Here is an 11,123-nt window from a genome sequence, read left to right as displayed (position 1 = left end):
ATCGACAGTGGATGAATCTGCCAATGATCTTGTGTGACAAAACATTTAAAAGCGTATAGACAAGCAAGGATGGCGGAAAAATTTTCCACAATCACACTGAGAAGTTACAGGTATAGGCTCTGAAAGTAGTGCCTGCTTCGTGCAATATGCACCACAATGCGTTGTTTACTTGGATTGTTATGCAGAAATACACATACCGGGGAGAATCCAGGAATTCCGCAAAGAGGGATCGCCTTCACAAAAATAAAGGGGGTGGGGGGCAACGGACGGCACCCCAGTATTTTTCTTTTTATTTCTTTTGTTTTAACAAAAAAATATAAAGGGGGCAGCGCTAACCCGGTGCGGCCTGGCCTTTTGTCAAGGCCCTCTCGCTGTATGGTAAAGACAGCCCAGCCGAGTGGGGTACCGCGCTCGGCCGGACTCACTTCGCTCGCCCAACGAGAGCACTGTGGCAAAGGCTGGGTGCGCCCCCCGCCTGGATCCGCCACTGCATACGAAGATAGTGAGAGCTGATGTCCAGCACTAGTGCAGTCACACTTCTGTATGTTGACAGCGGTTGGCAATGCTCTCCGAGGGTTGAGTTTGAGCGTCGTCTGGCCTCAGGGACTCGCTCTGTGCACTCGGCCCCTGTGTCTGGTCGGTACCTGTGAGTGGCAAATAAGTTTAAAGGAATGGTACGGTATTGGTAGAGATGAAAATTTGGCTTTAACTTTTTTTTTTTTGCGAGATACCGAGAAAACACTTATGAAGTAGTACAGAGCATACCATTTTAAGAGGAATTTAAATTTTATTATATAAAATCGGGTTTGGAATAGCTGAAACGTCCAAAAACAAAGTAAAATAAAACGATCGTAATAAAATGTGGGTCCCACACTTTTAATATATATTAGGATCGCTCTGTTTTCGATATTTCCGCCATTTCAAAACCAATTTTCATCAAATGTAATATTAAGTCCCTCTCGGAATAACATGCGCTTTCATATTTCATTAGAGGTTTCTCATTATCTCACCAAAAAATGATAAAAACCTGAAGTTAAGTCTCAACCAAAACTATACGATCCCTTTAAGACAGTGTATGAGTGGTATATAAGTTTAAAACGGTGTACTTCAAGCCAGAAACACACCAAACTCCTGATAAAGATACTTCTCAAGTATGACTTAACTCAATTAATTCTAATTCAATCTGAGATCTTGAATGATTTTTTTTTCTTTCACCACCACACATATTCATGATGACGGACCTTTGAAAGTGATACAGTAACATTTCATGATTTTTTTTTTCGTTTACTTATCAAAATCTTTTCTTCAAATTTCTTTAAAATTCTTTATCCTTCAGTCTTCCAGTAGTATTCAGCCTGGCACTACAGGCAAACATGTGTGTGTGTCTCTCGATACTATACCAACGTGCTGATATGAAATATGCAAGTGTATAACAATTGGCAATACATTGATCACCAGCCGGGGGCATTTCATGAAGGAACTTGTCAGATAAAATATCTGACAAGTCAATTATATCCGACAAGTTCAGAGGAATCAGCCAATCAGACTAAAGAATTTCTCAAAACTTGTCGGATATAATTGACATGTCAGATATTTTATCCGACAAGTTCCTTCATGAAATGCCCCCAGATCTCGCATGTTTGGCTTCACCTTCTGATTGTTGCAATGCAGTTTGCGCCTGCGCAGTCTGTGGAGGTAGACCTACGATGTACGACTGCTGTCCTGTGGTGGCGCCCTGCGGTATCAAGATGCATGGACTTGTCACGCCTGTTGGTGTTCCTAAAATTGACCAAGCGTATTACATGACAGTGTATGCGTATTAAATTGTTGTATAAGTATGTACTTCCATGTGTAAGTCAAGTGTGTGAGACCAAGTATTAATTACATTCGTCAATTTCAAGACAAAGGAATATCTAAACAGTCATATTGTGCTTGATGATACAAGCAAGGGAGACCAACAGTAAAATGAATAAATAAATAAATAGATGAATAGACCGGCATTACAAAAACGTGAGGACCATTTTACAACTACACGTATTGTGCTACTATACAAATGAAACTTGTAGAGAAAGAATGAATTCATTTATTAAAGAGATGTATTCTCGTATCCCCTTTTATGTGTGTGTGTGTGTGTGTGTGTGTGTGTGTTCAATTGTACTTTCAGTGAGTTTAAATTTCACCTGTTGGTAGCGACGCCTGTTGTGGTTGAACTGCGGCTGCTGGTAATGCTCCTCCAGTGTAGACTATCTGAAGTGTTCGGTAAATGAGAAGATATGTTTTCAATATCAATTCAAACAAAAGAAAGACGGCTAGCTACTCAGATCATAAACGACAACAGTGCACAGATGCACAGACGTGAAAAAGATACAGTATTATACATATATGTTTGTTTTGCTTTTTGTTTCTTGTTTTTTTCGCCGAGTGACGTCGAGTAGAAACCACTGATCTCTTTACGAAGTATCTGTATCTCATTGGCCCATTTACACTACAATTGAAGCCGCTGGGCCGCCATGTTACCACACACACTCATGGGGACTTGAACTAATTTTCCAGGAGAGACTGTCACGGAGATCACGTCATATCTCCGTACACATGATAATATTGGCGATGTGCGTAGTAAGATGGCTGCACGGTGGCCGATGTGATATCCAAATACTTCCTATAGAGATCGATGGTAAAATATCTATGAAGTACATCAGGCAGTGGTTACAAGGGAAGCCACACATGGGGTACATCATCATCATCATCATCTCACCTTAAAAAATTTTGTCTTTTTCTTCTTCCAAAGTGCAGGCTTCATGCTTAAAGTTAAACGTACTCCTTATTTTTGGGGTAAGTGTTGTTATATCCAAGCATCATACACGCACTACACGCTTCGCCACGGGTTTGTGTGATTAAGATTGTTTCGATAAACACAGAGAGAGATGAATATTTTGCTCAGCATAATAACGCACTGGTTGGTGTAATACGTACTACGTCGTGCCTATATTGGTGTGTACCAGGGGATTCTTGAAAACGATCAATTCCGAAAAAATACCCCTTTACAACAACATCATCAACAACAACAACAACAACAACAACAACAACAACAACAAAGAGAATTCTACGTTATACTTACTACGTAATTTGGTCCTTGTTGATTTTTGCAGCCGTTGCAACACGCTCGGCAACAGGTACACAGTTTGTAGCTCGCTATGCCCGCCGCCACTATGCCAACGGCGGCTTCGAATGCACCGGATAGAACGATAAGGGCGTTGGCGACAACGCGTAGCCACTGTCAATGCAGAAGAAGGAAAATCAGACTGTAATATTTTACCATGATTAAAGGTGTAAAGATATGCCTATCATTCGTCGAGTCGATTGTGGGCAAACCTGTTTCTCTATACTGTTTTTTTTTAATGACCGCTTGCATATAATACATCCATGTACATTGTATATAATGTACATACATTGTATTATGCAGTATATAATATACTTGGATACATTGTGTGCGTGTATAGGCCTAGGACTGGTGTGATAGATGACAAAGGATGTCGCAGGAACCAGATTTATTCCGTTGCATTCGATGTTTATGTTTCAATTAATAGGAGCTAATAGAAGCTTTTGTTTTTCATACTTGTAATGTGCATTGTTTTATATTTTTGGAATTCTTCTTTGCAATACGATGAGTTATAATCGGGTAAGTCCCAATTTCAGGTTTTTGTTTTTATAACACAATCTCCCCCTTGGTGAGTCCATGCATCTCATGCCTCGCTGCGTGGGTTTTGACCCTTAATCTGTCTTTCCTTTGGCCTTCTGTCCACTTCAGTCTCTCTCTGTTATTCCTTACGTTTATCTTTTGTTTTGTTTTGTAGGCTTTTTGTACAAGAGAGACGCTTTCTGTTTGTGTATGTACGTGTGTACGAGTATTTCTTTTTGTTTCCTTTTTCCTCATACAATGTAACTAATTTTACTAGTATTGCAATGAGGAGACTGCAAATTACAAGCTCTACTTTTTAGCAGTCCCCTCAAATTCCAACAAAATTTTTATAAATTTGTCAAATATGTCAAAACATTTATTGTAGTTGAGTGAACGGTATTTTCCTTGATTAGATTGTTGTATTGATTTTGTGTCATGCGTATTCAAATGTTTTATTGTAATTACATTTTTGTTGGAAAATGAATAAACGAAGCAAAATTAAATGTCTGAAATACGTATTGTTTGGATATGAATATGTGATATATAATATGTATTTTATATACAATATTAAATATTCATATACAGTTTTGTATGTTATATTATATCATGTGTGTTGGTGCGTGTAAATGTATAGGTGTATGTGTATAATGTGATTATTTCTCTTTTTGCATTAAAAATAGATGTAAGGGGTTGAAGGGTTATGATTTTAATGCTTAAAAAATACGGAATTCGTTCGATTGACTGAAGTATACTATCTGAGATTTTAGTTTCTGCAGGCTTTTGTGCCGTACGTGCTGCCCTCTCATTCGTGTATCCGTGCAATCACGCAGATGTTTTTGAGTTTGATGAAGTTGATGATGCTCAATTTTGCTTTCGAAGACCTATGTCTATTTTTCTTATTATTATACTGTTGTTTACATATTTGTAAGGTGTGTATAGTATTTTTGCTTGTTTATATGAAAGTACATGAAATAATTGTTTGCGTCTGTTTCCTATTGAATACATGGTGATATCTAGCGAAATTCAATTAAAAAGATAGTAAAAATAAAACAGCATATGACCGCTGTTTGTCTATCAACCTAATCCGTAGACCAACACGACGAAGGAAGGAGTGTGATTTACAAAATGTTTAATGGAGAGGTATAGTTTTCACTTACCCACGGACCTCTGCACTCCTCGTACAAGTTGTAATCAAATGGGGAGCAGACGTTATTGGACTTCGTCTCTTTATCGGACTCCACGTACCAAGTGTGCATAATGACATGAACCACGCCTGCACTGGCCGCGAAGACGCTCATCACGACGTATGCTACCAACTGAAACATTTCCAAATTTTGTTGCAAAGGAAAAAATAATTGATTTTGCCTTCAACAACATATCAGTCATTATTGAAACGAATTTACTGCGAAAAGGGAAGCAGGTGCCGAATAATTAGCCCTTCGAAAGATAACGAGACCAAATACCTCTGAAAAGACAAGACTTCATTTTTCGTATAGTTTCACTTTGTCGGGATGTTAGTCATAGTTGTATTCATATAAATTACATGGGTAAATAGTACAGACCATTACAAATTAACACTCTCTTCGGTTCGTCAATTCGTGTGTCATTCGCATAACCAAGAAATTGAAACATCAGGATAAAAGATGATGATATGAAATATATTTACACTTACAACGGGTCGCCTCGATGGCTTGCAGAAAGAAATTATCCCGAGAATTCCAGAGACAAGTACGATCTGCAAAATGCAGTTACAGATGAGAATAGAAACATGAAATAAATCTGTATCGATGTGATATTTGCTCACCCTTTTCACCTTTGTTCCTATTCTCAAGTTATTTCGCAGATATACATCTACACATATGTGTATGTATGTGTATGTGTATATATATACAATATATGTATATATAATGTGTGTGTATAATATATATATATATATATATATATATATATATATATATATACATATATATATATTATATTACACTCTTAAAACATCCGAGTCAGAACTGACCCGGAACTGGGTCCATTGGGGTCATACACCGTTCCGGGTCAGAAATGACAAGGAATGGGGTCAGATATGACCCATTCAGAGTCATGAATTGGGTCAGGGTGACCCCATTTGGGGTCTTCATGACCAAATTCCAAGTCATTTTTGACCCGGAACGGTGTGTGACCCCAACGGACCCAGTTCCGGGTCAGTTCTGACTCGGAATTTTTTAGAGTGTATGTGTGTGTGTGTGTATACTTCTCACGTTTATATAAATATAATAATTTATATGCAAATTATGGGCTGCTTTTCAGGCCATTGTTGATATAATTGCCCCTAGGTATCTGAACTCCACAAACATGCTATGATTTGAGGTTTCATCAAAATGATACACGATTGCATGCATATACAGATTATTAATATAGAACACTTTGGAGAAAGGGGACTGAGGAAGAGGAGAAACACACACACACACACACACACACACATACATACATACATATAATGATTCAATAACAAAGTTAGAAAAACAAATGAAAGGCCTATCCTGAAGCTGGAAAACTCACCAGAAAGCCACTCCAAATAGGAGAAGCAATATACGAACTGTGGGCTGTTACACCGGCTGCCAATACACCCATGCTCCCCATGATCAATCCAGCTACGACTTGCATCGCACCAGTAACCTGCATCACATGATTAAACATATTTTGAATAACAAGGATGTAGATTATATTATTTCATCGAATTTGTAAAGTGGTTAGATGGTGTAATAAAACTTCCAGTCCATAGTGCCGCAAAAAAGCTGGTTCGTTACAGTTGACAACTATTCCCCTGTCCGTTAAAATAAACCTGCTGGAACATTCAGTTCAGTTCATTTTACTTGCGTAATACAGTGGTCATAAAGAACAAAATGATCATGAAAATGCGTACTAAACAAAAGAAATATACGGAAAAATATTGCATCCTTCATGAAAAAATCTAAGTAATTATGCAAATACTTGATTTTCTTTAAAGCAAATTATACACCTCCCCTTACTCTGAGACCGACCATTCTTGGCCAGTAAGAAAGTAATATATATTTATGATGAATGTACGGTACCCGAAACGATTTTGTGATTCGATCTGTAGCTGGAGGTCCTTGTTGATTATCTGCTTGTTGATAGAGGGCGTCATTTTCTGATTCAGGTGTCGGTTGCATGACTACAACAGCTGTGATGTCACTACTTGTATTTCAGGTAGAGCTAAATACTGTTGAACGTAGATAGAGTGAGAAAGAAAGAAAGAAAGAAAGAAAGAAAGAAAGAAAGAAAGAAAGAAAGAAAGAAAGAAAGAAAGAAAGAGAAAGAAGAAAGTAAAAGGTCATTTTATGAAGAGACTGTTAAATGATAGAACTGTAAGGGAATATGGTTATAGATACATCGTTTTCTGCTGAGATTCAATCCCTGCCAACAACAACCGACCACATAAACAAACTAAATGAACAATCAGACACAGCGTTAAACCTGAAGTGATCAACCTTTGACCATGGGAAGGAACACTCTGACCATAGCTATAGTATTACGCTCTGACTACAGAATAACACTCGACATGGCTCGTATTCTTTTTCAACCGCCTCTGCCAGGCATTTATTTTCGATGTGCGCGGACTATGATGCATAGATCAAATTGCATTTTTACCTGCAGTATATTTAATGACACACTGATACCTAAGATATGAAACTGAACAGAACAGCGGAATGCAGATATGATGCAATGGAAGTGCTGCGTTTGCAAACTAAATAACTCTCTGAAATGATGAAGAGCTAGACTTTGAAAATATTAAACCAAAATTTACTTCTCAAAAATATAACAGAATGTTTGGCGTTACTTAATTTTTACAAGCCCTACAACTTTTGTCTGAAATGGCTGTTTGTCACAGGTGTGGCAATAAATCAAAGTCAAAGTCAAAACTTTATGTGCTTGTGTGTGTGTGTGTTTATTCGAAAGGTCTTGAGTATAATTAGCTTTAACACTATAAACAGATAAAACTATACACTTTATAAAATCAAATTACACAGTAAATCAGCGATAGGCAATATGATATCTATATAATGAGATATTCTTCAGACAAATTTGGAAATAATTAAAGTTCTGTTTCTTTCAATCACTCTAAGATCAGGATTTACTTTATCTTCCTATTACATTGGGATTGTAGGTATTTCAAGAAGAATGGCAAGTAGGCACAACAGCTGTTACTAGCCAATACTGCAAAAGAAGGCTGGCGTTCATCACTGAGCATTCCTAAAATGAATTATGATATTTGAGGCTTCCTGTCTACAATACAACGGTCTCGTATACTGCTGGAAAATGGGCCTATATGCTGTGTGTACTGAGCTACATGGTGCACTATTTGAATCCGTAGAGTTAACAGTAAGAAAGTTATACTCGACTTATGACTTGAGTCTTTCAGGCTGTTCTCAGTTTAACAGTTTTAAGATGATATAGTCCTACGTGAAAATGTCCAAAACCAGGCAATTTTGTTTTCGAGAATATCAGTTGTGACTCAATTTCTTGCAAGGAATATCCAGAATAATTGCAAATTAGGCAAAGAATATCCGGAATAATTGCAAATTAGGCAAACAATATGATTATGGTGAACATTTCGGTCAATCTGTATTAGGGATACTGTATATATCACTACGCCGAATGGTCATGCACACTTTGGTCAGCGCTCACTTTCATGGCAAACGAGTGAAATGCGTTCTATTCCGAAACGCTGTGATGCATTTGTACGCAGCATTGATATCTCGCACAGCCATTAAACTTACGTTCTTCAAGAAGGCAGATGGGATGTCAAGAAGTCCGACACAATATGGATTATCCGATTCACAGTTTGTTCAGGTTAAACTTTACAGATGACGATCGAAAGTCGTGTCTCTGTGTTTTCCAACGGCCAGATTCAAATAATCCGTATCACATAAAACCATTCCCTTCCTTATCGCTCTTTGATCGGCCAATTCGACTGTCCACTGCGCATCGTCCATTCTTTTTTGCTTTCTTTTGTGGTGCGATGATTAGGAGAGCTCGCAAACATAAATTTTGTAAACAAGTATTTTAGTATGGCTAGGTTCCAAATGATACACCACAAAGCACTGTTTTGCTTTCTGCCACTGCAAAAAAGAAAAGAAAAGAAAAGAAAAAGCAGACGTCATCTCTCCATCCCTCTTCCTTCTCTCTTTCTCTCTCTCTGTCTCTCTCACTCTCACTCTGCTACTGCCTGCCTGCCTTTCTCCCCCTCTCTCTTTTAACTCCTAGTTCTTTAAAAATTCCTTCTATGGTATACATAAACGGGGAAGTAAAATCCGTTGATCGCCAGAAGTGAAAAAGTGGCGGTTAGTGTGAAGGAGCCAAATCATTTCTAAATATGAAAGGAACAGTGATTTTAATTTTTCACTCTGACGACATGGTTTGTAATTGGTTGATTCCACTCCGGCCGCATGGTTCCCGAGTCAATACCAACTGTAGTCTTTGCTCATTTCCCGTTGGTCTCTGCAAAAGTGTCAGGTGACAGGTTAGTCCGAACGCTGATTTCTGGCTGTGCGAAATATATAACCGTAACACGATCCCCGGGTTAAAAAGTACTCCATGAAATAACTCTCATATCCGCTTCAGTTTCTGCGCCGTGTGTCATATTACCCTATTAATGCTATAGAAAACATTATGGTATCTCTCTTTCTACCCCTCTCTCATCTCTTTCTCTCTCTCTCTCTCTCTTACATATCTTATTTGGTCAACATATCTCTGTCATATATCTGGGCCCCGTGTTTTATGAAGAGTTATAGTTGATTATATAGTTAATTTCTATGGTAAGTCTATGGCAGCTTGTGTGGTAAGAAAATTTATAATCGATTATACCTTTTGATAAAACGGCCGGGATCTGATATGTCTGTAAAGGATAATTCCGTCTAAAATGTAAAGTTGTTGTCTGCTACCATGAATTAACGGGTGTATTTTGCACATAGGTCGTACTTACGAATTCCGTAAAGCATGTAAAGTGTCAGACAATAGCACGCGAAACACAATGCTACCAATAATGACTTATTTGATGTATTTGGAAAAGAAATTACATGATGAAATGTTTTTTAATGCTACACACCCTTTCCGGCATTGAACTGAGTATATCTGACAAATATCAAAGAATGCACAGGTGTTGTCAATGAGAATACAGAAAATAGGCCTTTACGAAAGCTCAAACTGACGTCTCCACTAATGCCAACTCTGTCGTATTCTTTGTTAAAGGGGAAATCCAGTCCAAATATCAGCTTTTCTGATAAGAAAGGGTAAAATACTACGAGTTTAACGGTATAATTTTGATCAAAATCTAATGAAAAATAAGAAAGTTATGACATTTTGAAGTTTCGATGGTCTCGAACAGTTATATGAATATGCAAATGGCAAAGTGAGCATGTCATTCCCTCACAACTTACCATATAGTTTGTACATAAAATTTTGAAATTTCCAGTTTTTCATTCGAACGCAATTATGCCCGAGGCTTAAATCCTCGTATAAAATACCATCTAAGTGATCACTATTCTGAAGTTATTCAACCGGGAATAACATCATGTTTCAGACTTCGGTGACAGAAACATTGAATTTTCGTCATTTTTTTTTTAGGATCAATGGAAAATTGTGAGGGTATGACATGGTTAGCTCACTCATTTGCATATTCATATCCAATGTACAAGAACTGTTTTGCAGAAATTAGCCAAACTTCAAAATGTCTTAACTTCCTTATTTTTCATCCGATTTCAGTCAATTTTTTACCGTTGAACTCGTAAGATTTTACTCTTTTTTTATCAGACTAACTTATATTTGGACTGGATTTCCTCTTTAAGAGATATAGCGAGAAGAAGTTTTTCTAAACTCAATGACTATACTTATAGAATTCATCACACTTACTTCGCAAAACAAAACAAAACAATACAAAACAAAAACGTCTCTTGAGAGGGATTTGATCGTCAGAAGTCTGGAAATGATATAAACTTGATAATTACATCACAAGTCAGCAACACGCGGTATATCTTCCTTTACACGCTGGAAAATAAACAAAACAAAGCTACAAAGGTCATCGGACAATGAAATGTAAAAATGTCAGGTATTTCCACCTCCTTCTCTCTCTCTCTCTCTCTCTCCTTTCCTCTCTTTCTCTCTATATCTCGCCCTCTCTATACCCCCTCTTTCCATGTTTTTCAGATAAACCCCTCTCTTCTCTTCTTCACTTTCTCTCTATCTCTGTCACTGTACTTTCTTTCTGTCTGTCTCCTTTCTCAAGCCCTCCTTACACTGGAAAATGTCAGGTGTTAAATATGAAGCACCGAGCTGGAGTTAAATTTCCGGTGCTCATTTGTGGTGTTAGATTAACACCACCGGGTATCACTTCAAAATATGAAATTGGGTTTTGAATAGTTACTTAGTTACT

The 11,123-nt window shown here is 37.6% G+C and overlaps 1 long non-coding RNA gene across 1 annotated transcript; it reads right to left on the bottom strand.

The window, feature by feature from the left end:
• Window positions 1-5,389: 5,389 nt before the first annotated feature.
• Window positions 5,390-6,901, bottom strand: LOC139716790 (uncharacterized). The gene is made up of 3 exons (XR_011709920.1): window positions 6,766-6,901; window positions 6,233-6,349; window positions 5,390-5,414 (listed from the first exon to the last, which is right to left on the bottom strand). It is a non-coding gene; the product is annotated as an uncharacterized lncRNA (long non-coding RNA).
• Between the last annotated feature and the right edge of the window lie 4,222 nt (window positions 6,902-11,123).

The sequence above is a fragment of the Diadema antillarum genome, unplaced genomic scaffold (assembly GCF_040938485.1).
Source record: "Diadema antillarum isolate AM-2024a unplaced genomic scaffold, OU_Dant_1.0 scf00000070, whole genome shotgun sequence".
Taxonomy (NCBI): domain Eukaryota; kingdom Metazoa; phylum Echinodermata; class Echinoidea; order Diadematoida; family Diadematidae; genus Diadema; species Diadema antillarum.
Note: the sequence above shows the minus strand (reverse complement) of the source record. Positions and strands in the feature narration are given on the sequence as shown.